The 24,199-nt window shown below is 34.8% G+C and overlaps 23 non-coding genes across 23 annotated transcripts; all 23 read left to right on the forward strand.

The window, feature by feature from the left end:
* Window positions 1-1,151: 1,151 nt before the first annotated feature.
* On the forward strand, window positions 1,152-1,224 carry TRNAK-UUU (transfer RNA lysine (anticodon UUU)). Its single transcript has one exon. It is a non-coding gene; the product is annotated as a tRNA-Lys (tRNA).
* A 2,534-nt stretch (window positions 1,225-3,758) lies between these two features.
* Window positions 3,759-3,831, forward strand: TRNAK-UUU (transfer RNA lysine (anticodon UUU)). Its single transcript has one exon. It is a non-coding gene; the product is annotated as a tRNA-Lys (tRNA).
* Window positions 3,832-4,410: 579 nt separating this feature from the next.
* On the forward strand, window positions 4,411-4,483 carry TRNAK-UUU (transfer RNA lysine (anticodon UUU)). The gene has a single exon. It is a non-coding gene; the product is annotated as a tRNA-Lys (tRNA).
* Window positions 4,484-5,062: 579 nt separating this feature from the next.
* Window positions 5,063-5,135, forward strand: TRNAK-UUU (transfer RNA lysine (anticodon UUU)). The gene has a single exon. It is a non-coding gene; the product is annotated as a tRNA-Lys (tRNA).
* A 579-nt stretch (window positions 5,136-5,714) lies between these two features.
* TRNAK-UUU (transfer RNA lysine (anticodon UUU)) lies at window positions 5,715-5,787 on the forward strand. Its single transcript has one exon. It is a non-coding gene; the product is annotated as a tRNA-Lys (tRNA).
* A 579-nt stretch (window positions 5,788-6,366) lies between these two features.
* TRNAK-UUU (transfer RNA lysine (anticodon UUU)) lies at window positions 6,367-6,439 on the forward strand. Its single transcript has one exon. It is a non-coding gene; the product is annotated as a tRNA-Lys (tRNA).
* A 579-nt stretch (window positions 6,440-7,018) lies between these two features.
* Window positions 7,019-7,091, forward strand: TRNAK-UUU (transfer RNA lysine (anticodon UUU)). Its single transcript has one exon. It is a non-coding gene; the product is annotated as a tRNA-Lys (tRNA).
* A 579-nt stretch (window positions 7,092-7,670) lies between these two features.
* TRNAK-UUU (transfer RNA lysine (anticodon UUU)) lies at window positions 7,671-7,745 on the forward strand. The gene has a single exon. It is a non-coding gene; the product is annotated as a tRNA-Lys (tRNA).
* A 565-nt stretch (window positions 7,746-8,310) lies between these two features.
* On the forward strand, window positions 8,311-8,383 carry TRNAK-UUU (transfer RNA lysine (anticodon UUU)). Its single transcript has one exon. It is a non-coding gene; the product is annotated as a tRNA-Lys (tRNA).
* Window positions 8,384-10,266: 1,883 nt separating this feature from the next.
* On the forward strand, window positions 10,267-10,339 carry TRNAK-UUU (transfer RNA lysine (anticodon UUU)). Its single transcript has one exon. It is a non-coding gene; the product is annotated as a tRNA-Lys (tRNA).
* Window positions 10,340-10,918: 579 nt separating this feature from the next.
* Window positions 10,919-10,991, forward strand: TRNAK-UUU (transfer RNA lysine (anticodon UUU)). The gene has a single exon. It is a non-coding gene; the product is annotated as a tRNA-Lys (tRNA).
* Window positions 10,992-13,302: 2,311 nt separating this feature from the next.
* Window positions 13,303-13,375, forward strand: TRNAK-UUU (transfer RNA lysine (anticodon UUU)). Its single transcript has one exon. It is a non-coding gene; the product is annotated as a tRNA-Lys (tRNA).
* Window positions 13,376-13,954: 579 nt separating this feature from the next.
* On the forward strand, window positions 13,955-14,027 carry TRNAK-UUU (transfer RNA lysine (anticodon UUU)). Its single transcript has one exon. It is a non-coding gene; the product is annotated as a tRNA-Lys (tRNA).
* Window positions 14,028-14,606: 579 nt separating this feature from the next.
* Window positions 14,607-14,679, forward strand: TRNAK-UUU (transfer RNA lysine (anticodon UUU)). The gene has a single exon. It is a non-coding gene; the product is annotated as a tRNA-Lys (tRNA).
* A 579-nt stretch (window positions 14,680-15,258) lies between these two features.
* Window positions 15,259-15,331, forward strand: TRNAK-UUU (transfer RNA lysine (anticodon UUU)). The gene has a single exon. It is a non-coding gene; the product is annotated as a tRNA-Lys (tRNA).
* A 579-nt stretch (window positions 15,332-15,910) lies between these two features.
* TRNAK-UUU (transfer RNA lysine (anticodon UUU)) lies at window positions 15,911-15,985 on the forward strand. The gene has a single exon. It is a non-coding gene; the product is annotated as a tRNA-Lys (tRNA).
* A 565-nt stretch (window positions 15,986-16,550) lies between these two features.
* TRNAK-UUU (transfer RNA lysine (anticodon UUU)) lies at window positions 16,551-16,623 on the forward strand. Its single transcript has one exon. It is a non-coding gene; the product is annotated as a tRNA-Lys (tRNA).
* A 1,883-nt stretch (window positions 16,624-18,506) lies between these two features.
* Window positions 18,507-18,579, forward strand: TRNAK-UUU (transfer RNA lysine (anticodon UUU)). Its single transcript has one exon. It is a non-coding gene; the product is annotated as a tRNA-Lys (tRNA).
* Window positions 18,580-19,158: 579 nt separating this feature from the next.
* Window positions 19,159-19,231, forward strand: TRNAK-UUU (transfer RNA lysine (anticodon UUU)). The gene has a single exon. It is a non-coding gene; the product is annotated as a tRNA-Lys (tRNA).
* A 579-nt stretch (window positions 19,232-19,810) lies between these two features.
* Window positions 19,811-19,885, forward strand: TRNAK-UUU (transfer RNA lysine (anticodon UUU)). Its single transcript has one exon. It is a non-coding gene; the product is annotated as a tRNA-Lys (tRNA).
* A 565-nt stretch (window positions 19,886-20,450) lies between these two features.
* TRNAK-UUU (transfer RNA lysine (anticodon UUU)) lies at window positions 20,451-20,523 on the forward strand. Its single transcript has one exon. It is a non-coding gene; the product is annotated as a tRNA-Lys (tRNA).
* Window positions 20,524-22,406: 1,883 nt separating this feature from the next.
* Window positions 22,407-22,479, forward strand: TRNAK-UUU (transfer RNA lysine (anticodon UUU)). The gene has a single exon. It is a non-coding gene; the product is annotated as a tRNA-Lys (tRNA).
* A 579-nt stretch (window positions 22,480-23,058) lies between these two features.
* On the forward strand, window positions 23,059-23,131 carry TRNAK-UUU (transfer RNA lysine (anticodon UUU)). Its single transcript has one exon. It is a non-coding gene; the product is annotated as a tRNA-Lys (tRNA).
* Window positions 23,132-24,199: the final 1,068 nt, after the last annotated feature.

Genomic DNA, 24,199 nt, shown 5'->3' on the forward strand with positions numbered 1-24,199 from the left:
ATCTTTTAATTGTTGATACTGATTATGTTCATTATTCAATGGGAAGGTGTATAGATTGGAAAGATTCTGTAGAATATTAAGAATGGACTTTATCACTCTTCAATAGGCACACATTATTGGCATCTAGTAATATAATCATCACAAAGTAGTATCGCTACATGTCAGTTCTAAAGACTTTATTTCATCAGGAACTCAAATCCATCCTTCTTTGATAGGCACACAGTGATTAAATTAGACAAGTAATAAATCAAACCTCTTTGACAAAAATAATTGAATGTGATTATTGAAGTGAGGTGATACTTAAAGCATCTAAGGATTTACATCTTAAACACAGAGGAAACTAAAATATATTTCATAAAGATACCCTACAAGCCAAGTTTTTCAGTTCATGATTGCAGTAACACATATATTTTTCCACATTTTTTGTAATTGCACAGCAAATTGTCATGTTTTATATATTTCGAGCAGTTTCCAATATGGCAACTTTAGTGCTCAGAGCCTGGATAGCTCAGTCGGTAGAGCATCAGACTTTTAATCTAAGGGGCCAGGGTTCAAGTCCCTGTTCTTGCGAGTGTCTTTTAAACAATGGTGTTTTTGTTTGTGAAATGGACAATTTTGCAGAGTTTAAAATCATCCATTCCTACAGGCAGCCATCTTTTAATTGTTGATGCTGATTATGTTCATTATTCAATGTGAAGGTGTATAGATTGGAGAGATTCTTTAGAATATTAAGAATGGACTTTATCACTCTTCAATAGGCACACATTATTGGCATCTAGTAATATAATCATCACAAAGTAGTATCGCTATATGTCAGTTCTAAAGACTTTATTTCATCAGGAACTCAAATCCATTTTTCTTTGATAGGCACACAGTGATTAAATTAGACAAGTAATAAATCAAACCTCTTTGACAAAAATAATTGAATGTGATTATTGAAGTGAGGTGATACTTAAAGCATCTAAGGATTTACATCTTAAACACAGAGGAAACTAAAATATATTTCATCAAGATACCCTACAAGCCAAGTCTTTCAGTTCATGATTGCAGTAACACATATATTTTTCCACATTTTTTGTAATTGCACAGCAAATTGTCATGTTTTATATATATTTCGAGCAGTTTCTAATATGGCAACTTCAGTGCTCAGAGCCTGGATAGCTCAGTCGGTAGAGCTCCAGACTTTTAATCTGAGGGTCCAGGGTTCAAGTCCCTGTTCAGGCGAGTGTATTTTAAACAATGGTGTTTTTGTTTGTGAAATGGACAATTTTGCAGAGTTTAAAATCATCCATTCCTGCAGGCAGCCATCTTTTAATTGTTGATGCTGATTATGTTCATTATTCAATGGGATGGTGTATAGATTGGAGAGATTCTTTAGAATATTAAGAATGGACTTTATCACTCTTCAATAGGCACACATTATTGGCATCTAGTAATATAATCATCACAAAGTAGTATCGCTACATGTCAGTTCTAAAGACTTTATTTCATCAGGAACTCAAATCCATCCTTCTTTGATAGGCACACAGTGATTAAATTAGACAAGTAATAAATCAAACCTTTTTGACAAAAATAATTGAATGTGATTATTGAAGTAAGGTGATACTTAACGAATCTAAGGATTTACATCTTAAACACAGAAGAAACTAAAATATATTTCATCAAGATACCCTACAAGCCAAGTCTTTCAGTTCCTGATTGCAGTAACACATATATTTTCCACATTTTTTGTAATTGCACAGCAAATTGTCATATTTTATATATTTCGAGCAGTTTCCAATATGACAACTTAAGTGCTCAGAGCCTGGATAGCTCAGTCGGTAGAACATCAGACTTTTAATCTGAGGGTCCAGCGTTCAAGTCCCTGTTCAGGCGTGTGTCTTTTAAACAATGGTGTTTTTGTTTGTGAAATGGACAATTTTGCAGAGTTTAAAATCATCCATTCCTGCAGGCAGCCATCTTTTAATTGTTGATACTGATTATGTTCATTATTCAATGGGAAGGTGTATAGATTGGAAAGATTCTGTAGAATATTAAGAATGGACTTTATCACTCTTCAATAGGCACACATTATTGGCATCTAGTAATATAATCATCACAAAGTAGTATCGCTACATGTCAGTTCTAAAGACTTTATTTCATCAGGAACTCAAATCCATCCTTCTTTGATAGGCACACAGTGATTAAATTAGACAAGTAATAAATCAAACCTCTTTGACAAAAATAATTGAATGTGATTATTGAAGTGAGGTGATACTTAAAGCATCTAAGGATTTACATCTTAAACACAGAGGAAACTAAAATATATTTCATAAAGATACCCTACAAGCCAAGTTTTTCAGTTCATGATTGCAGTAACACATATATTTTTCCACATTTTTTGTAATTGCACAGCAAATTGTCATGTTTTATATATTTCGAGCAGTTTCCAATATGGCAACTTTAGTGCTCAGAGCCTGGATAGCTCAGTCGGTAGAGCATCAGACTTTTAATCTAAGGGGCCAGGGTTCAAGTCCCTGTTCTTGCGAGTGTCTTTTAAACAATGGTGTTTTTGTTTGTGAAATGGACAATTTTGCAGAGTTTAAAATCATCCATTCCTACAGGCAGCCATCTTTTAATTGTTGATGCTGATTATGTTCATTATTCAATGTGAAGGTGTATAGATTGGAGAGATTCTTTAGAATATTAAGAATGGACTTTATCACTCTTCAATAGGCACACATTATTGGCATCTAGTAATATAATCATCACAAAGTAGTATCGCTATATGTCAGTTCTAAAGACTTTATTTCATCAGGAACTCAAATCCATTTTTCTTTGATAGGCACACAGTGATTAAATTAGACAAGTAATAAATCAAACCTCTTTGACAAAAATAATTGAATGTGATTATTGAAGTGAGGTGATAATTAAAGCATCTAAGGATTTACATCTTAAACACAGAGGAAACTAAAATATATTTCATCAAGATACCCTACAAGCCAAGTCTTTCAGTTCATGATTGCAGTAACACATATATTTTTCCACATTTTTTGTAATTGCACAGCAAATTGTCATGTTTTATATATTTCGAGCAGTTTCCAATATGGCAACTTCAGTGCTCAGAGCCTGGATAGCTCAGTCGGTAGAGCATCAGCCTTTTAATCTGAGGGTCCAGGGTTCAAGTCCCTGTTCTTGCGAGTGTCTTTTAAACAATGGTGTTTTTGTTTGTGAAATGGACAATTTTGCAGAGTTTAAAATCATCCATTCCTGCAGGCAGCCATCTTTTAATTGTTGATGCTGATTATGTTCATTATTCAATGGGAAGGTGTATAGGTTGGAGAGATTCTTTAGAATATTAAGAATGGACTTTATCACTCTTCAATAGGCACACATTATTGGCATCTAGTAATATAATCATCACAAAGTAGTATCGCTACATGTCAGTTCTAAAGACTTTATTTCATCAGGAACTCAAATCCATCCTTCTTTGATAGGCACACAGTGATTAAATTAGACAAGTAATAAATCAAACCTCTTTGTCAAAAATAATTGAATGTGATTATTGAAGTAAGGTGATACTTAACGAATCTAAGGATTTACATCTTAAACACAGAGGAAACTAAAATATATTTCATCAAGACACCCTACAAGCCAAGTCTTTCAGTTCCTGATTGCAGTAACACATATATTTTTCAACATTTTTTGTAATTGCACAGCAAATTGTCATGTTTTATATATTTCGAGCAGTTTCCAATATGACAACTTAAGTGCTCAGAGCCTGGATAGCTCAGTCGGTAGAGCTTCAGACTTTTAATCTGAGGGTCCAGCGTTCAAGTCCCTGTTCAGGCGAGTGTCTTTTAAACAATGGTGTTTTTGTTTGTGAAATGGACAATTTTGCAGAGTTTAAAATTATCCATTCCTGCAGGCAGCCATCTTTTAATTGTTGATGCTGATTATGTTCATTATTCAATGGGAAGGTGAATAGATTGGAAAGATTCTGTAGAATATTAAGAATGGACTTTATCACTCTTCAATAGGCACACATTATTGGCATCTAGTAATATAATCATCACAAAGTAGTATCGCTACATGTCAGTTCTAAAGACTTTATTTCATCAGGAACTCAAATCCATCCTTCTTTGATAGGCACACAGTGATTAAATTAGACAAGTAATAAATCAAACCTCTTTGACAAAAATAATTGAATGTGATTATTGAAGTAAGGTGATACTTAACGAATCTAAGGATTTACATCTTAAACACAGAGGAAACTAAAATATATTTCATCAAGATACCCTACAAGCCAAGTCTTTCAGTTCCTGATTGCAGTAACACATATATTTTTCCACATTTTTTGTAATTGCACAGCAAATTGTCATGTTTTATATATTTCGAGCAGTTTCCAATATGACAACTTCAGTGCTCAGAGCCTGGATAGCTCAGTCGGTAGAGCATCAGACTTTTAATCTGAGGGTCCAGCGTTCAAGTCCCTGTTCAGGCGAGTGTCTTTTAAACAATGGTGTTTTTGTTTGTGAAATGGACAATTTTGCAGAGTTTAAAATTATCCATTCCTGCAGGCAGCCATTTTTTAATTGTTGATGCTGATTATGTTCATTATTCAATGGGAAGGTGAATAGATTGGAAAGATTCTGTAGAATATTAAGAATGGACTTTATCACTCTTCAATAGGCACACATTATTGGCATCTAGTAATATAATCATCACAAAGTAGTATCGCTACATGTCAGTTCTAAAGACTTTATTTCATCAGGAACTCAAATCCATCCTTCTTTGATAGGCACACAGTGATTAAATTAGACAAGTAATAAATCAAACCTCTTTAACAAAAATAATTGAATGTGATTATTGAAGTAAGGTGATACTTAACGAATCTAAGGATTTACATCTTAAACACAGAGGAAACTAAAATATATTTCATCAAGAGACCCTACAAGCCAAGTTTTTCAGTTCATGATTGCAGTAACACATATATTTTTCCACATTTTTTGTAATTGCACAGCAAATTGTCATGTTTTATATATTTCGAGCAGTTTCCAATATGGCAACTTCAGTGCTCAGAGCCTGGATAGCTCGGTCGGTAGAGCATCAGACTTTTAATCTGAGGGTTTAGGGTTCAAGTCCCTGTTCAGGCGAGTGTCTTTTAAACAATGGTGTTTTTGTTTGTGAAATGGACAATTTTGCAGAGTTTAAAATTATCCATTCCTGCAGGCAGCCATCTTTTAATTGTTGATGCTGATTATGTTCATTATTCAATGGGAAGGTGAATAGATTGGAAAGATTCTGTAGAATATTAAGAATGGACTTTATCACTCTTCAATAGGCACACATTATTGGCATCTAGTAATATAATCATCACAAAGTAGTATCGCTACATGTCAGTTCTAAAGACTTTATTTCATCAGGAACTCAACTCCATCCTTCTTTGATAGGCACACAGTGATTAAATTAGACAAGTAATAAATCAAACCTCTTTAACAAAAATAATTGAATGTGATTATTGAAGTAAGGTGATACTTAACGAATCTAAGGATTTACATCTTAAACACAGAGGAAACTAAAATATATTTCATCAAGAGACCCTACAAGCCAAGTTTTTCAGTTCATGATTGCAGTAACACATATATTTTTCCACATTTTTTGTAATTGCACAGCAAATTGTCATGTTTTATATATTTCGAGCAGTTTCCAATATGGCAACTTCAGTGCTCAGAGCCTGGATAGCTCGGTCGGTAGAGCATCAGACTTTTAATCTGAGGGTTTAGGGTTCAAGTCCCTGTTCAGGCGAGTGTCTTTTAAACAATGGTGTTTTTGTTTGTGAAATGGACAATTTTGCAGAGTTTAAAATTATCCATTCCTGCAGGCAGCCATCTTTTAATTGTTGATGCTGATTATGTTCATTATTCAATGGGAAGGTGAATAGATTGGAAAGATTCTGTAGAATATTAAGAATGGACTTTATCACTCTTCAATAGGCACACATTATTGGCATCTAGTAATATAATCATCACAAAGTAGTATCGCTACATGTCAGTTCTAAAGACTTTATTTCATCAGGAACTCAACTCCATCCTTCTTTGATAGGCACACAGTGATTAAATTAGACAAGTAATAAATCAAACCTCTTTGACAAAAATAATTGAATGTGATTATTGAAGTAAGGTGATACTTAACGAATCTAAGGATTTACATCTTAAACACAGAGGAAACTAAAATATATTTCATCAAGATACCCTACAAGCCAAGTCTTTCAGTTCCTGATTGCAGTAACACATATATTTTTCCACATTTTTTGTAATTGCACAGCAAATTGTCATGTTTTATATATTTCGAGCAGTTTCCAATATGACAACTTCAGTGCTCAGAGCCTGGATAGCTCAGTCGGTAGAACATCAGACTTTTAATCTGAGGGTCCAGGGTTCAAGTCCCTGTTCAGGCGAGTGATTTTTAAACAATGGTGTTTTTGTTTGTGAAATGGACAATTTTGCAGAGTTTAAAATTATCCATTCCTGAAGGCAGCCATCTTTTAATTGTTGATGCTGATTATGTTCATTATTCAATGGGAAGGTGAATAGATTGGAAAGATTCTGTAGAATATTAAGAATGGACATTATCACTCTTCAATAGGCACACATTATTGGCATCTAGTAATATAATCATCACAAAGTAGTATCACTACATGTCAGTTCTAAAGACTTTGTTTCATCAGGAACTCAAATCCATCCTTCTTTGATAGGCACACAGTGATTAAATTAGACAAGTAATAAATCAAACCTCTTTGACAAAAATAATTGAATGTGATTATTGAAGTGAGGTGATACTTAAAGCATCTAAGTATTTACAAGTTAAACACAGAGGAAACTAAAATATATTTCATCAAGAGACCCTACAAGCCAAGTCTTTCAGTTCATGATTGCAGTAACACATATATTTTTCCACATTTTTTGTAATTGCACAGCAAATTGTCATGTTTTATATATTTCGAGCAGTTTCCAATATGGCAACTTCAGTGCTCAGAGCCTGGATAGCTCAGTTGGTAGAGCATCAGACTTTTAATCTGAGGGTCCAGGGTTCAAGTCCCTGTTCAGGCGAGTGTCTATTAAACAAAGTTGTTTTTGTTTGTGAAATGGACAATTTTGCAAAGTTTAAAATTATCCATTCCTGCAGGCAGCCATCTTTTAATTGTTGATGCTGATTATGTTCATTATTCAATGGGAAGGTGAATAGATTGGAGAGATTCTTTAGAATATTAAGAATGGACTTTATTACTCTTCAATAGGCACACATTATTGGCATCTAGTAATATAGTCATCACAAAGTAGTATCACTACATGTCAGTTCTAAAGACTTTGTTTCATCAGGAACTCAAATCCATCCTTCTTTAATAGGCACACAGTGATTAAATTAGACAAGTGATAAATCAAACCTCTTTGACAAAAATAATTGAATGTGATTATTGAAGTGAGGTGATACTTAAATCATCTAAGGATTTACAACTTAAACACAGAGGAAACTAAAATATATTTCATCAAGATACCCTACAAGCCAAGTCTTTCAGTTCATGATTGCAGTAACACATATATTTTTCCACATTTTTTGTAATTGCACAGCAAATTGTCATGTTTTATATATTTCGAGCAGTTTCCATTATGACAACTTCAGCACTCAGATACTGGATAGCTCAGTCGGTAGAGCATCAGACTTTTAATCTGAGGGTCCAGGGTTCAAGTCCCTGTTCAGGCGAGTGTGGTGTTATTGTTTGTGAAATGGACAATTTTGCAGAGTTTAAAATCATCCATTCCTGCAGGCAGCCATCTTTTAATTGTTGATGCTGATTATGTTCATTATTCAATGGGAAGGTGTATAGATTGGAAAGATTCTGTAGAATATTAAGAATGGACTTTATCACTCTTCAATAGGCACACATTATTGGCATCTAGTAATATATTCATCACAAAGTAGTATCGCTACATGTCAGTTCTAAAGACTTTATTTCATCAGGAACTCAAATCCATCCTTCTTTGATAGGCACACAGTGATTAAATTAGACAAGTAATAAATCAAACCTCTTTGACAAAAATAATTGAATGTGATTATTGAAGTAAGGTGATACTTAACGAATCTAAGGATTTACATCTTAAACACAGATTAAACTAAAATATATTTCATCAAGAGACCCTACAAGCCAAGTCTTTCAGTTCATGATAGCTGTAACACATATATTTTTCCTCATTTTTTGTAATTGCACAGCAAATTGTCATGTTTTATATATTTCGAGCAGTTTCCAATATGGCAACGTCAGTGCTCAGAGCCTGGATAGCTCAGTCGGTAGAGCATCAGACTTTTAATCTGAGGGTCCAGGGTTCAAGTCCCTGTTCAGGCGAGTGTCTTTTAAACAATGTTGTTTTTGTTTGTGAAATGGACAATTTTGCAGAGTTTAAAATTATCCATTCCTGCAGGCAGCCATCTTTTATTTGTTGATGCTGATTATGTTCATTATTCAATGGGAAGGTGTATAGATTGGAAAGATTCTGTAGAATATTAAGAATGGACTTTATCACTCTTCAATAGGCACACATTATTGGCATCTAGTAATATAATCATCCAAAAGCAGTATCGCTACATGTCAGTTCTAAAGACTTTATTTAATCAGGAACTCAAATCCATCCTTCTTTGATAGGCACACAGTGATTAAATTAGACAAGTAATAAATCAAACCTCTTTGACAAAAATAATTGAATGTGATTATTGAAGTGAGGTGATACTTAAAGCATCTAAGGATTTACATCTTAAACACAGAAGAAACTAAAATATATTTCATCAAGATACCCTACAAGCCAAGTCTTTCAGTTCCTGATTGCAGTAACACATATATTTTTCCACATTTTTTGTAATTGCACAGCAAATTGTCATGTTTTATATATTTCGAGCAGTTTCCAATATGACAACTTCAGTGCTCAGAACCTGGATAGCTCAGTCGGTAGAGCATCAGACTTTTAATCTGAGGGTCCAGCGTTCAAGTCCCTGTTCAGGCGAGTGTCTTTTAAACAATGGTGTTTTTGTTTGTGAAATGGACAATTTTGCAGAGTTTAAAATTATCCATTCCTGCAGGCAGCCATCTTTTAATTGTTGATGCTGATTATGTTCATTATTCAATGGGAAGGTGTATAGATTGGAAAGATTCTGTAGAATATTAAGAATGGAATTTATCACTCTTCAATAGGCACACATTATTGGCATCTAGTAATATAATCATCACAAAGTAGTGTCGCTACATGTCAGTTCTAAAGACTTTATTTCATCAGGAACTCAAATCCATCCTTCTTTGATAGGCACACAGTGATTAAATTAGACAAGTAATAAATCAAACCTCTTTGACAAAAATAATTGAATGTGATTATTGAAGTGAGGTGATACTTAAAGCATCTAAGGATTTACATCTTAAACACAGAGGAAACTAAAATATATTTCATCAAGATACCCTACAAGCCAAGTCTTTCAGTTCATGATTGCAGTAACACATATATTTTTCCACATTTTTTGTAATTGCACAGCAAATTGTCATGTTTTATATATTTCGAGCAGTTTCCAATATGGCAACTTCAGTGCTCAGAGCCTGGATAGCTCAGTCGGTAGAGCATCAGACTTTTAATCTGAGGGTCCAGGGTTCAAGTCCCTGTTCTTGCGAGTGTCTTTTAAACAATGGTGTTTTTGTTTGTGAAATGGACAATTTTGCAGAGTTTAAAATCATCCATTCCTGCAGGCAGCCATCTTTTAATTGTTGATGCTGATTACGTTCATTATTCAATGGGAAGGTGTATAGATTGGAGAGATTCTTTAGAATATTAAGAATGGACTTTATCACTCTTGAATAGGCACACATTATTGGCATCTAGTAATATAATCATCACAAAGTAGTGTCGCTACATGTCAGTTCTAAAGACTTTATTTCATCAGGAACTCAAATCCATTTTTCTTTGATAGGCACACAGTGATTAAATTAGACAAGTAATAAATCAAACCTCTTTGACAAAAATAATTGAATGTGATTATTGAAGTAAGGTGATACTTAACGAATCTAAGGATTTACATCTTAAACACAGAGGAAACTAAAATATATTTCATCAAGATACCCTACAAGCCAAGTCTTTCAGTTCCTGATTGCAGTAACACATATATTTTTCCACATTTTTTGTAATTGCACAGCAAATTGTCATGTTTTATATATTTCGAGGAGTTTCCAATACGACAACTTCAGTGCTCAGAGCCTGGATAGCTCAGTCGGTAGAGCATCAGACTTTTAATCTGAGGGTCCAGCGTTCAAGTCCCTGTTCAGGCGAGTGTCTTTTAAACAATGGTGTTTTTGTTTGTGAAATGGACAATTTTGCAGAGTTTAAAATTATCCATTCCTGCAGGCAGCCATATTTTATTTGTTGATGCTGATTATGTTCATTATTCAATGGGAAGGTGTATAGATTGGAAAGATTCTGTAGAATATTAAGAATGGACTTTATCACTCTTCAATAGGCACACATTATTGGCATCTAGTAATATAATCATCCAAAAGTAGTATCGCTACATGTCAGTTCTAAAGACTTTATTTCATCAGGAACTCAAATCCATCCTTCTTTGATAGGCACACAGTGATTAAATTAGACAAGTAATAAATCAAACCTCTTTGACAAAAATAATTGAATGTGATTATTGAAGTGAGGTGATACTTAAAGCATCTAAGGATTTACAACTTAAACACAGAAGAAACTAAAATATATTTCATCAAGAGACCCTACAAGCCAAGTTTTTCAGTTCATGATTGCAGTAACACATATATTTTTCCACATTTTTTGTAATTGCACAGCAAATTGTCATGTTTTATATATTTCGAGCTGTTTCCAATATGGCAACTTCAGTGCTCAGAGCCTGGATAGCTCAGTCGGTAGAGCATCAGACTTTTAATCTGAGGGTCCAGGGTTCAAGTCCCTGTCCAGGCGAGTGTCTATTAAACAATGTTGTTTTTGTTTGTGAAATGGACAATTTTGCAAAGTTTAAAATTATCCATTCCTAAGGAAGAAACATTTGTGATGATCCGCAACAAGATACCCCTTTGTTTGTGCCTGGATGACACAGTTACACACAAAATGAACACACGAGGGGGGTTAATTCTTTAAAGAAAACCAAATACCTATGATTACTCAGGTAGATTCACCATAATACAGGGTTGGTGTTGCTCCCCAGAGTCAGAAAACCAAATATTCTAGAAAGAGAAAAGAAGACTCTATCTTGGGGGCACTCTTTTTGATGCCAGATAGTGCAGTGAAGTGAGCAAGCCTACGGGTGAAAACGCGTTTTGGCACGGCTGGAATCAGCATGGCAATGTCGCCTTGTGAAAGTTAGAATCACTGGTCCTACAACCAACATACGCTGCTCCGTCCAGAAGTCCTGCTGCCTTTAGAACGGTAATCTTCCTATTTTCAGCTAGCTCTCATCCACGGATTGTGGTGCAGCGTCCTTGCTCTGTCCTATGATATCAAGGCGCTGCAACCGCTCTAACGTGGAAAGCAGCACAGCTACTAATCTTTTTTCCGGCCAGTAATACCCGAAGCGCTGCTGTTTTCATATTTGCCGTCCGCTGCACCGGTCCTAGTGACCAGAGTACATGACGAAAAGAGATCTCAGCGGCTGGACTGGGTTTGCGGTCATTAAAACTTTTCATTCTAGCTGGGTTTGCTGCTACTTTTTAGCCCAACACATATTGTTCAGTGACCTATGGTCAAATGTTAGAGAAAATAATGAATTATGTTAAGTGAGCCTAACAATATTAGTATACCGATAAAGTATACCTGAAAATAAATTTGGGAAAGTACTTTGCTAATAGCCTGTGTGGAGTACGGCTTTTTTGATAAATGCATTTCTATGTGAGAATGTGCACGGCACTGGTTTAACATTGAACCACTCCCTATCATCTCCCTGCAATTACCTGAAAATTAAACAGGCAGGAATTGTACTCAATTTCGGTTAACACTCATCCCTGGATTGCGGTGCAGTGTCCTGCAATGTCCTAGGATATCGAGACATTCCATCCGCTCTAACAGGGAAAGCAGTACGGCCACTTATCCTCTTTCTGGTCAGAAATTTCAAGGTCGCTGCCCTCTCATCCACCGGCCGCTGAGCTAACAAAAACCTTGAGCTCATGACGGTGAGACAGTAGAAGCAATGTACCATGGCATACTGATCATCTTTTTTACTCTTTCCTTTTTTCTCTCTATACCAACTATTTATGTCGGGCTACTAATGAGCGCATAAGATACCATATAAATATGATGGGCATTCTGCATCTCTCAACACTGTGTATATACCATTTGGGCAAATTTTGAATTTTTATAATTATACATGTGTTTGAGAATATAGGAGCTGACGTTCGGTAAATCAATACCTATTCATGATATGGTTGTTTAAACAGTGAGAGATCATAATTGGTTATAAAAAAATCAGAATAAAAATAATTAAAACAAGCTCCTCGGTGAGCAATCAGTGTTCTCTGAACCAATAAGCTCCATAGTGAGCAATCAGTGTTCTTTAAACTCCTTGTGATAGACAAGTGATCCCAAGGTGTATATGAATAAACCTGTGTGTGTGTGTTTATATATTTTTCCTTTTCAAATTCCTATTAATTTTAAAGATACAATTAAAGGTTATATTTTAATGATACCTAAGGGTATATCTGGCCCTATTTATATTTCAAAGAGTGCCCCCAAGATAGAGTCTTCTTTTCTCTTTCTAGAATTATCCATTCCTGCAGGCAGCCATCTTTTAATTGTTGATGCTGATTATGTTCATTATTCAATGGGAAGGTGAATAGATTGGAAAGATTCTGTAGAATATTAAGAATGGACTTTATCACTCTTCAATAGGCACACATTATTGGCATCTAGTAATATAATCATCACAAAGTAGTATCGCTACATGTCAGTTCTAAAGACTTTATTTCATCAGGAACTCAACTCCATCCTTCTTTGATAGGCACACAGTGATTAAATTAGACAAGTAATAAATCAAACCTATTTGACAAAAATAATTGAATGTGATTATTGAAGTGAGGTGATACTTAACGAATCTAAGGATTTACATCTTAAACACAGAGGAAACTAAAATATATTTCATCAAGATACCCTACAAGCCAAGTCTTTCAGTTCCTGATTGCAGTAACACATATATTTTTCCACATTTTTTGTAATTGCACAGCAAATTGTCATGTTTTATATATTTCGAGCAGTTTCCAATATGACAACTTCAGTGCTCAGAGCCTGGATAGCTCAGTCGGTAGAGCATCAGACTTTTAATCTGAGGGTCCAGCGTTCAAGTCCCTGTTCAGGCGAGTGTCTTTTAAACAATGGTGTTTTTGTTTGTGAAATGGACAATTTTGCAGAGTTTAAAATTATCCATTCCTGCAGGCAGCCATCTTTTAATTGTTGATGCTGATTATGTTCATTATTCAATGGGAAGGTGAATAGATTGGAAAGATTCTGTAGAATATTAAGAATGGACTTTATCACTCTTCAATAGGCACACATTATTGGCATCTAGTAATATAATCATCACAAAGTAGTATCGCTACATGTCAGTTCTAAAGACTTTATTTCATCAGGAACTCAACTCCATCCTTCTTTGATAGGCACACAGTGATTAAATTAGACAAGTAATAAATCAAACCTCTTTGACAAAAATAATTGAATGTGATTATTGAAGTAAGGTGATACTTAACGAATCTAAGGATTTACATCTTAAACACAGAGGAAACTAAAATATATTTCATCAAGATACCCTACAAGCCAAGTCTTTCAGTTCCTGATTGCAGTAACACATATATTTTTCCACATTTTTTGTAATTGCACAGCAAATTGTCATGTTTTATATATTTCGAGCAGTTTCCAATATGACAACTTCAGTGCTCAGAGCCTGGATAGCTCAGTCGGTAGAACATCAGACTTTTAATCTGAGGGTCCAGGGTTCAAGTCCCTGTTCAGGCGAGTGATTTTTAAACAATGGTGTTTTTGTTTGTGAAATGGACAATTTTGCAGAGTTTAAAATTATCCATTCCTGAAGGCAGCCATCTTTTAATTGTTGATGCTGATTATGTTCATTATTCAATGGGAAGGTGAATAGATTGGAAATATTCTGTAGAATATTAAGAATGGACATTATCACTCTTCAATAGGCACACATTATTGGCATCTAGTAATATAATCATCACAAAGTAGTATCACTACATGTCAGTTCTAAAGACTTTGTTTCATCAGGAACTCAAATCCATCCTTCTTTGATAGGCACACAGTGATTAAATTAGACAAGTAATAAATCAAACCTCTTTGACAAAAATAATTGAATGTGATTATTGAAGTGAGGTGATACTTAAAGCATCTAAGGATTTACAAGTTAAACACAGAGGAAACTAAAATATATTTCATCAAGAGACCCTACAAGCCAAGTCTTTCAGTTCATGATTGCAGTAACACATATATTTTTCCACATTTTTTGTAATTGCACAGCAAATTGTCATGTTTTATATATTTCGAGCAGTTTCCAATATGGCAACTTCAGTGCTCAGAGCCTGGATAGCTCAGTTGGTAGAACATCAGACTTTTAATCTGTGGGTCCAGGGTTCAAGTCCCTGTTCAGGCGAGTGTCTATTAAACAATGTTGTTTTTGTTTGTGAAATGGACAATTTTGCAGAGTTTTAAATTATCCATTCCTGAAGGCAGCCATCTTTTAATTGTTGATGCTGATTATGTTCATTATTCAATGGGAAGGTGAATAGATTGGAAAGATTCTGTAGAATATTAAGAATGGACATTATCACTCTTCAATAGGCACACATTATTGGCATCTAGTAATATAATCATCACAAAGTAGTATCACTACATGTCAGTTCTAAAGACTTTGTTTCATCAGGAACTCAAATCCATCCTTCTTTGATAGGCACACAGTGATTAAATTAGACAAGTAATAAATCAAACCTCTTTGACAAAAATAATTGAATGTGATTATTGAAGTGAGGTGATACTTAAAGCATCTAAGGATTTAAAAGTTAAACACAGAGGAAACTAAAATATATTTCATCAAGAGACCCTACAAGCCAAGTCTTTCAGTTCATGATTGCAGTAACACATATATTTTTCCACATTTTTTGTAATTGCACAGCAAATTGTCATGTTTTATATATTTCGAGCAGTTTCCAATATGGCAACTTCAGTGCTCAGAGCCTGGATAGCTCAGTTGGTAGAGCATCAGACTTTTAATCTGAGGGTCCAGGGTTCAAGTCCCTGTTCAGGCGAGTGTCTATTAAACAATGTTGTTTTTGTTTGTGAAATGGACAATTTTGCAGAGTTTAAAATCATCCATTCCAGCAGGCAGCCATCTTTTAATTGTTGATGCTGATTATGTTCATTATTCAATGGTAAGGTGTATAGATTGGAGAGATTCTTTAGAATATTAAGAATGGACTTTATTACTCTTCAATAGGCACACATTATTGGCATCTAGTAATATAGTCATCACAAAGTAGTATCACTACATGTCAGTTCTAAAGACTTTGTTTCATCAGGAACTCAAATCCATCCTTCTTTAATAGGCACACAGTGATTAAATTAGACAAGTGATAAATCAAACCTCTTTGACAAAAATAATTGAATGTGATTATTGAAGTGAGGTGATACTTAAATCATCTAAGGATTTACAACTTAAACACAGAGGAAACTAAAATATATTTCATCAAGATACCCTACAAGCCAAGTCTTTCAGTTCACGATTGCAGTAACACATATATTTTTCCACATTTTTTGTAATTGCACAGCAAATTGTCATGTTTTATATATTTCGAGCAGTTTCCATTATGACAACTTCAGCACTCAGATACTGGATAGCTCAGTCGGTAGAGCATCAGACTTTTAATCTGAGGGTCCAGGGTTCAAGTCCCTGTTCAGGCGAGTGTGGTGTTATTGTTTGTGAAATGGACAATTTTGCAGAGTTTAAAATCATCCATTCCTGCAGGCAGCCATCTTTTAATTGTTGATGCTGATTATATTCATTATTCAATGGGAAGGTGTATAGATTGGAAAGATTCTGTAGAATATTAAGAATGGACTTTATCACTCTTCAATAGGCACACATTATTGGCATCTAGTAATATATTCATCACAAAGTAGTATCGCTACATGTCAGTTCTAAAGACTTTATTTCATCAGGAACTCAAATCCATCCTTCTTTGATAGGCACACAGTGATTAAATTAGACAAGTAATAAATCAAACCTCTTTGACAAAAATAATTGAATGTGATTATTGAAGTAAGGTGATACTTAACGAATCTAAGGATTTACATCTTAAACACAGATTAAACTAAAATATATTTCATCAAGAGACCCTACAAGCCAAGTCTTTCAGTTCATGATAGCTGTAACACATATATTTTTCCTCATTTTTTGTAATTGCACAGCAAATTGTCATGTTTTATATATTTCGAGCAGTTTCCAATATGGCAACGTCAGTGCTCAGAGCCTGGATAGCTCAGTCGGTAAAGCATCAGACTTTTAATCTGAGGGTCCAGGGTTCAAGTCCCTGTTCAGGCGAGTGTCTTTTAAACAATGTTGTTTTTGTTTGTGAAATGGACAATTTTGCAGAGTTTAAAATTATCCATTCCTGCAGGCAGCCATCTTTTATTTGTTGATGCTGATTATGTTCATTATTCAATGGGAAGGTGTATAGATTGGAAAGATTCTGTAGAATATTAAGAATGGACTTTATCACTCTTCAATAGGCACACATTATTGGCATCTAGTAATATATTCATCACAAAGTAGTATCGCTACATGTCAGTTCTAAAGACTTTATTTAATCAGGAACTCAAATCCATCCTTCTTTGATAGGCACACAGTGATTAAATTAGACAAGTAATAAATCAAACCTCTTTGACAAAAATAATTGAATGTGATTATTGAAGTGAGGTGATACTTAAAGCATCTAAGGATTTACATCTTAAACACAGAAGAAACTAAAATATATTTCATCAAGATACCCTACAAGCCAAGTCTTTCAGTTCCTGATTGCAGTAACACATATATTTTTCCACATTTTTTGTAATTGCACAGCAAATTGTCATGTTTTATATATTTCGAGCAGTTTCCAATATGACAACTTCAGTGCTCAGAACCTGGATAGCTCAGTCGGTAGAGCATCAGACTTTTAATCTGAGGGTCCAGCGTTCAAGTCCCTGTTCAGGCGAGTGTCTTTTAAACAATGGTGTTTTTGTTTGTGAAATGGACAATTTTGCAGAGTTTAAAATTATCCATTCCTGCAGGCAGCCATCTTTTATTTGTTGATGCTGATTATGTTCATTATTCAATGGGAAGGTGTATAGATTGGAAAGATTCTGTAGAATATTAAGAATGGACTTTATCACTCTTCAATAGGCACACATTATTGGCATCTAGTAATATAATCATCCAAAAGTAGTATCGCTACATGTCAGTTCTAAAGACTTTATTTAATCAGGAACTCAAATCCATCCTTCTTTGATAGGCACACAGTGATTAAATTAGACAAGTAATAAATCAAACCTCTTTGACAAAAATAATTGAATGTGATTATTGAAGTGAGGTGATACTTAAAGCATCTAAGGATTTACATCTTAAACACAGAGGAAACTAAAATATATTTCATCAAGATACCCTACAAGCCAAGTCTTTCAGTTCATGATTGCAGTAACACATATATTTTTCCACATTTTTTGTAATTGCACAGCAAATTGTCATGTTTTATATATTTCGAGCAGTTTCCAATATGGCAACTTCAGTGCTCAGAGCCTGGATAGCTCAGTCGGTAGAGCATCAGACTTTTAATCTGAGGGTCCAGGGTTCAAGTCCCTGTTCCTGCGAGTGTCTTTTAAACAATGGTGTTTTTGTTTGTGAAATGGACAATTTTGCAGAGTTTAAAATCATCCATTCCTGCAGGCAGCCATCTTTTAATTGTTGATGCTGATTACGTTCATTATTCAATGGGAAGGTGTATAGATTGGAGAGATTCTTTAGAATATTAAGAATGGACTTTATCACTCTTGAATAGGCACACATTATTGGCATCTAGTAATATAATCATCACAAAGTAGTATCGCTACATGTCAGTTCTAAAGACTTTATTTCATCAGGAACTGAAATCCATTTTTCTTTGATAGGCACACAGTGATTAAATTAGACAAGTAATAAATCAAACCTCTTTGACAAAAATAATTGAATGTGATTATTGAAGTAAGGTGATACTTAACGAATCTAAGGATTTACATCTTAAACACAGAGGAAACTAAAATATATTTCATCAAGATACCCTACAAGCCAAGTCTTTCAGTTCCTGATTGCAGTAACACATATATTTTTCCACATTTTTTGTAATTGCACAGCAAATTGTCATGTTTTATATATTTCGAGCAGTTTCCAATACGACAACTTCAGTGCTCAGAGCCTGGATAGCTCAGTCGGTAGAGCATCAGACTTTTAATCTGAGGGTCCAGCGTTCAAGTCCCTGTTCAGGCGAGTGTCTTTTAAACAATGGTGTTTTTGTTTGTGAAATGGACAATTTTGCAGAGTTTAAAATTATCCATTCCTGAAGGCAGCCATCTTTTAATTGTTGATGCTGATTATGTTCATTATTCAATGGGAAGGTGAATAGATTGGAAAGATTCTGTAGAATATTAAGAATGGACATTATCACTCTTCAATAGGCACACATTATTGGCATCTAGTAATATAATCATCACAAAGTAGTATCACTACATGTCAGTTCTAAAGACTTTGTTTCATCAGGAACTCAAATCCATCCTTCTTTGATAGGCACACAGTGATTAAATTAGACAAGTAATAAATCAAACCTCTTTGACAAAAATAATTGAATGTGATTATTGAAGTGAGGTGATACTTAAAGCATCTAAGTATTTACAAGTTAAACACAGAGGAAACTAAAATATATTTCATCAAGAGACCCTACAAGCCAAGTCTTTCAGTTCATGATTGCAGTAACACATATATTTTTCCACATTTTTTGTAATTGCACAGCAAATTGTCATGTTTTATATATTTCGAGCAGTTTCCAATATGGCAACTTTAGTGCTCAGAGCCTGGATAGCTCAGTTGGTAGAGCATCAGACTTTTAATCTGAGGGTCCAGGGTTCAAGTCCCTGTTCAGGCGAGTGTCTATTAAACAAAGTTGTTTTTGTTTGTGAAATGGACAATTTTGCAAAGTTTAAAATTATCCATTCCTGCAGGCAGCCATCTTTTAATTGTTGATGCTGATTATGTTCATTATTCAATGGGAAGGTGAATAGATTGGAGAGATTCTTTAGAATATTAAGAATGGACTTTATTACTCTTCAATAGGCACACATTATTGGCATCTAGTAATATAGTCATCACAAAGTAGTATCACTACATGTCAGTTCTAAAGACTTTGTTTCATCAGGAACTCAAATCCATCCTTCTTTAATAGGCACACAGTGATTAAATTAGACAAGTGATAAATCAAACCTCTTTGACAAAAATAATTGAATGTGATTATTGAAGTGAGGTGATACTTAAATCATCTAAGGATTTACAACTTAAACACAGAGGAAACTAAAATATATTTCATCAAGATACCCTACAAGCCAAGTCTTTCAGTTCATGATTGCAGTAACACATATATTTTTCCACATTTTTTGTAATTGCACAGCAAATTGTCATGTTTTATATATTTCGAGCAGTTTCCATTATGACAACTTCAGCACTCAGATACTGGATAGCTCAGTCGGTAGAGCATCAGACTTTTAATCTGAGGGTCCAGGGTTCAAGTCCCTGTTCAGGCGAGTGTGGTGTTATTGTTTGTGAAATGGACAATTTTGCAGAGTTTAAAATCATCCATTCCTGCAGGCAGCCATCTTTTAATTGTTGATGCTGATTATGTTCATTATTCAATGGGAAGGTGTATAGATTGGAAAGATTCTGTAGAATATTAAGAATGGACTTTATCACTCTTCAATAGGCACACATTATTGGCATCTAGTAATATATTCATCACAAAGTAGTATCGCTACATGTCAGTTCTAAAGACTTTATTTCATCAGGAACTCAAATCCATCCTTCTTTGATAGGCACACAGTGATTAAATTAGACAAGTAATAAATCAAACCTCTTTGACAAAAATAATTGAATGTGATTATTGAAGTAAGGTGATACTTAACGAATCTAAGGATTTACATCTTAAACACAGATTAAACTAAAATATATTTCATCAAGAGACCCTACAAGCCAAGTCTTTCAGTTCATGATAGCTGTAACACATATATTTTTCCTCATTTTTTGTAATTGCACAGCAAATTGTCATGTTTTATATATTTCGAGCAGTTTCCAATATGGCAACGTCAGTGCTCAGAGCCTGGATAGCTCAGTCGGTAGAGCATCAGACTTTTAATCTGAGGGTCCAGGGTTCAAGTCCCTGTTCAGGCGAGTGTCTTTTAAACAATGTTGTTTTTGTTTGTGAAATGGACAATTTTGCAGAGTTTAAAATTATCCATTCCTGCAGGCAGCCATCTTTTATTTGTTGATGCTGATTATGTTCATTATTCAATGGGAAGGTGTATAGATTGGAAAGATTCTGTAGAATATTAAGAATGGACTTTATCACTCTTCAATAGGCACACATTATTGGCATCTAGTAATATAATCATCCAAAAGCAGTATCGCTACATGTCAGTTCTAAAGACTTTATTTAATCAGGAACTCAAATCCATCCTTCTTTGATAGGCACACAGTGATTAAATTAGACAAGTAATAAATCAAACCTCTTTGACAAAAATAATTGAATGTGATTATTGAAGTGAGGTGATACTTAAAGCATCTAAGGATTTACATCTTAAACACAGAAGAAACTAAAATATATTTCATCAAGATACCCTACAAGCCAAGTCTTTCAGTTCCTGATTGCAGTAACACATATATTTTTCCACATTTTTTGTAATTGCACAGCAAATTGTCATGTTTTATATATTTCGAGCAGTTTCCAATATGACAACTTCAGTGCTCAGAACCTGGATAGCTCAGTCGGTAGAGCATCAGACTTTTAATCTGAGGGTCCAGCGTTCAAGTCCCTGTTCAGGCGAGTGTCTTTTAAACAATGGTGTTTTTGTTTGTGAAATGGACAATTTTGCAGAGTTTAAAATTATCCATTCCTGCAGGCAGCCATCTTTTAATTGTTGATGCTGATTATGTTCATTATTCAATGGGAAGGTGTATAGATTGGAAAGATTCTGTAGAATATTAAGAATGGAATTTATCACTCTTCAATAGGCACACATTATTGGCATCTAGTAATATAATCATCACAAAGTAGTGTCGCTACATGTCAGTTCTAAAGACTTTATTTCATCAGGAACTCAAATCCATCCTTCTTTGATAGGCACACAGTGATTAAATTAGACAAGTAATAAATCAAACCTCTTTGACAAAAATAATTGAATGTGATTATTGAAGTGAGGTGATACTTAAAGCATCTAAGGATTTACATCTTAAACACAGAGGAAACTAAAATATATTTCATCAAGATACCCTACAAGCCAAGTCTTTCAGTTCATGATTGCAGTAACACATATATTTTTCCACATTTTTTGTAATTGCACAGCAAATTGTCATGTTTTATATATTTCGAGCAGTTTCCAATATGGCAACTTCAGTGCTCAGAGCCTGGATAGCTCAGTCGGTAGAGCATCAGACTTTTAATCTGAGGGTCCAGGGTTCAAGTCCCTGTTCTTGCGAGTGTCTTTTAAACAATGGTGTTTTTGTTTGTGAAATGGACAATTTTGCAGAGTTTAAAATCATCCATTCCTGCAGGCAGCCATCTTTTAATTGTTGATGCTGATTACGTTCATTATTCAATGGGAAGGTGTATAGATTGGAGAGATTCTTTAGAATATTAAGAATGGACTTTATCACTCTTGAATAGGCACACATTATTGGCATCTAGTAATATAATCATCACAAAGTAGTGTCGCTACATGTCAGTTCTAAAGACTTTATTTCATCAGGAACTCAAATCCATTTTTCTTTGATAGGCACACAGTGATTAAATTAGACAAGTAATAAATCAAACCTCTTTGACAAAAATAATTGAATGTGATTATTGAAGTAAGGTGATACTTAACGAATCTAAGGATTTACATCTTAAACACAGAGGAAACTAAAATATATTTCATCAAGATACCCTACAAGCCAAGTCTTTCAGTTCCTGATTGCAGTAACACATATATTTTTCCACATTTTTTGTAATTGCACAGCAAATTGTCATGTTTTATATATTTCGAGGAGTTTCCAATACGACAACTTCAGTGCTCAGAGCCTGGATAGCTCAGTCGGTAGAGCATCAGACTTTTAATCTGAGGGTCCAGCGTTCAAGTCCCTGTTCAGGCGAGTGTCTTTTAAACAATGGTGTTTTTGTTTGTGAAATGGACAATTTTGCAGAGTTTAAAATTATCCATTCCTGCAGGCAGCCATATTTTATTTGTTGATGCTGATTATGTTCATTATTCAATGGGAAGGTGTATAGATTGGAAAGATTCTGTAGAATATTAAGAATGGACTTTATCACTCTTCAATAGGCACACATTATTGGCATCTAGTAATATAATCATCCAAAAGTAGTATCGCTACATGTCAGTTCTAAAGACTTTATTTCATCAGGAACTCAAATCCATCCTTCTTTGATAGGCACACAGTGATTAAATTAGACAAGTAATAAATCAAACCTCTTTGACAAAAATAATTGAATGTGATTATTGAAGTGAGGTGATACTTAAAGCATCTAAGGATTTACAACTTAAACACAGAAGAAACTAAAATATATTTCATCAAGAGACCCTACAAGCCAAGTTTTTCAGTTCATGATTGCAGTAACACATATATTTTTCCACATTTTTTGTAATTGCACAGCAAATTGTCATGTTTTATATATTTCGAGCTGTTTCCAATATGGCAACTTCAGTGCTCAGAGCCTGGATAGCTCAGTCGGTAGAGCATCAGACTTTTAATCTGAGGGTCCAGGGTTCAAGTCCCTGTCCAGGCGAGTGTCTATTAAACAATGTTGTTTTTGTTTGTGAAATGGACAATTTTGCAAAGTTTAAAATTATCCATTCCTAAGGAAGAAACATTTGTGATGATCCGCAACAAGATACCCCTTTGTTTGTGCCTGGATGACACAGTTACACACAAAATGAACACACGAGGGGGGTTAATTCTTTAAAGAAAACCAAATACCTATGATTACTCAGGTAGATTCACCATAATACAGGGTTGGTGTTGCTCCCCAGAGTCAGAAAACCAAATATTCTAGAAAGAGAAAAGAAGACTCTATCTTGGGGGCACTCTTTTTGATGCCAGATAGTGCAGTGAAGTGAGCAAGCCTACGGGTGAAAACGCGTTTTGGCACGGCTGGAATCAGCATGGCAATGTCGCCTTGTGAAAGTTAGAATCACTGGTCCTACAACCAACATACGCTGCTCCGTCCAGAAGTCCTGCTGCCTTTAGAACGGTAATCTTCCTATTTTCAGCTAGCTCTCATCCACGGATTGTGGTGCAGCGTCCTTGCTCTGTCCTATGATATCAAGGCGCTGCAACCGCTCTAACGTGGAAAGCAGCACAGCTACTAATCTTTTTTCCGGCCAGTAATACCCGAAGCGCTGCTGTTTTCATATTTGCCGTCCGCTGCACCGGTCCTAGTGACCAGAGTACATGACGAAAAGAGATCTCAGCGGCTGGACTGGGTTTGCGGTCATTAAAACTTTTCATTCTAGCTGGGTTTGCTGCTACTTTTTAGCCCAACACATATTGTTCAGTGACCTATGGTCAAATGTTAGAGAAAATAATGAATTATGTTAAGTGAGCCTAACAATATTAGTATACCGATAAAGTATACCTGAAAATAAATTTGGGAAAGTACTTTGCTAATAGCCTGTGTGGAGTACGGCTTTTTTGATAAATGCATTTCTATGTGAGAATGTGCACGGCACTGGTTTAACATTGAACCACTCCCTATCATCTCCCTGCAATTACCTGAAAATTAAACAGGCAGGAATTGTACTCAATTTCGGTTAACACTCATCCCTGGATTGCGGTGCAGTGTCCTGCAATGTCC

The sequence above is a fragment of the Pseudophryne corroboree genome, chromosome 1, assembly GCF_028390025.1.
Source record: "Pseudophryne corroboree isolate aPseCor3 chromosome 1, aPseCor3.hap2, whole genome shotgun sequence".
NCBI lineage: Eukaryota > Metazoa > Chordata > Amphibia > Anura > Myobatrachidae > Pseudophryne > Pseudophryne corroboree.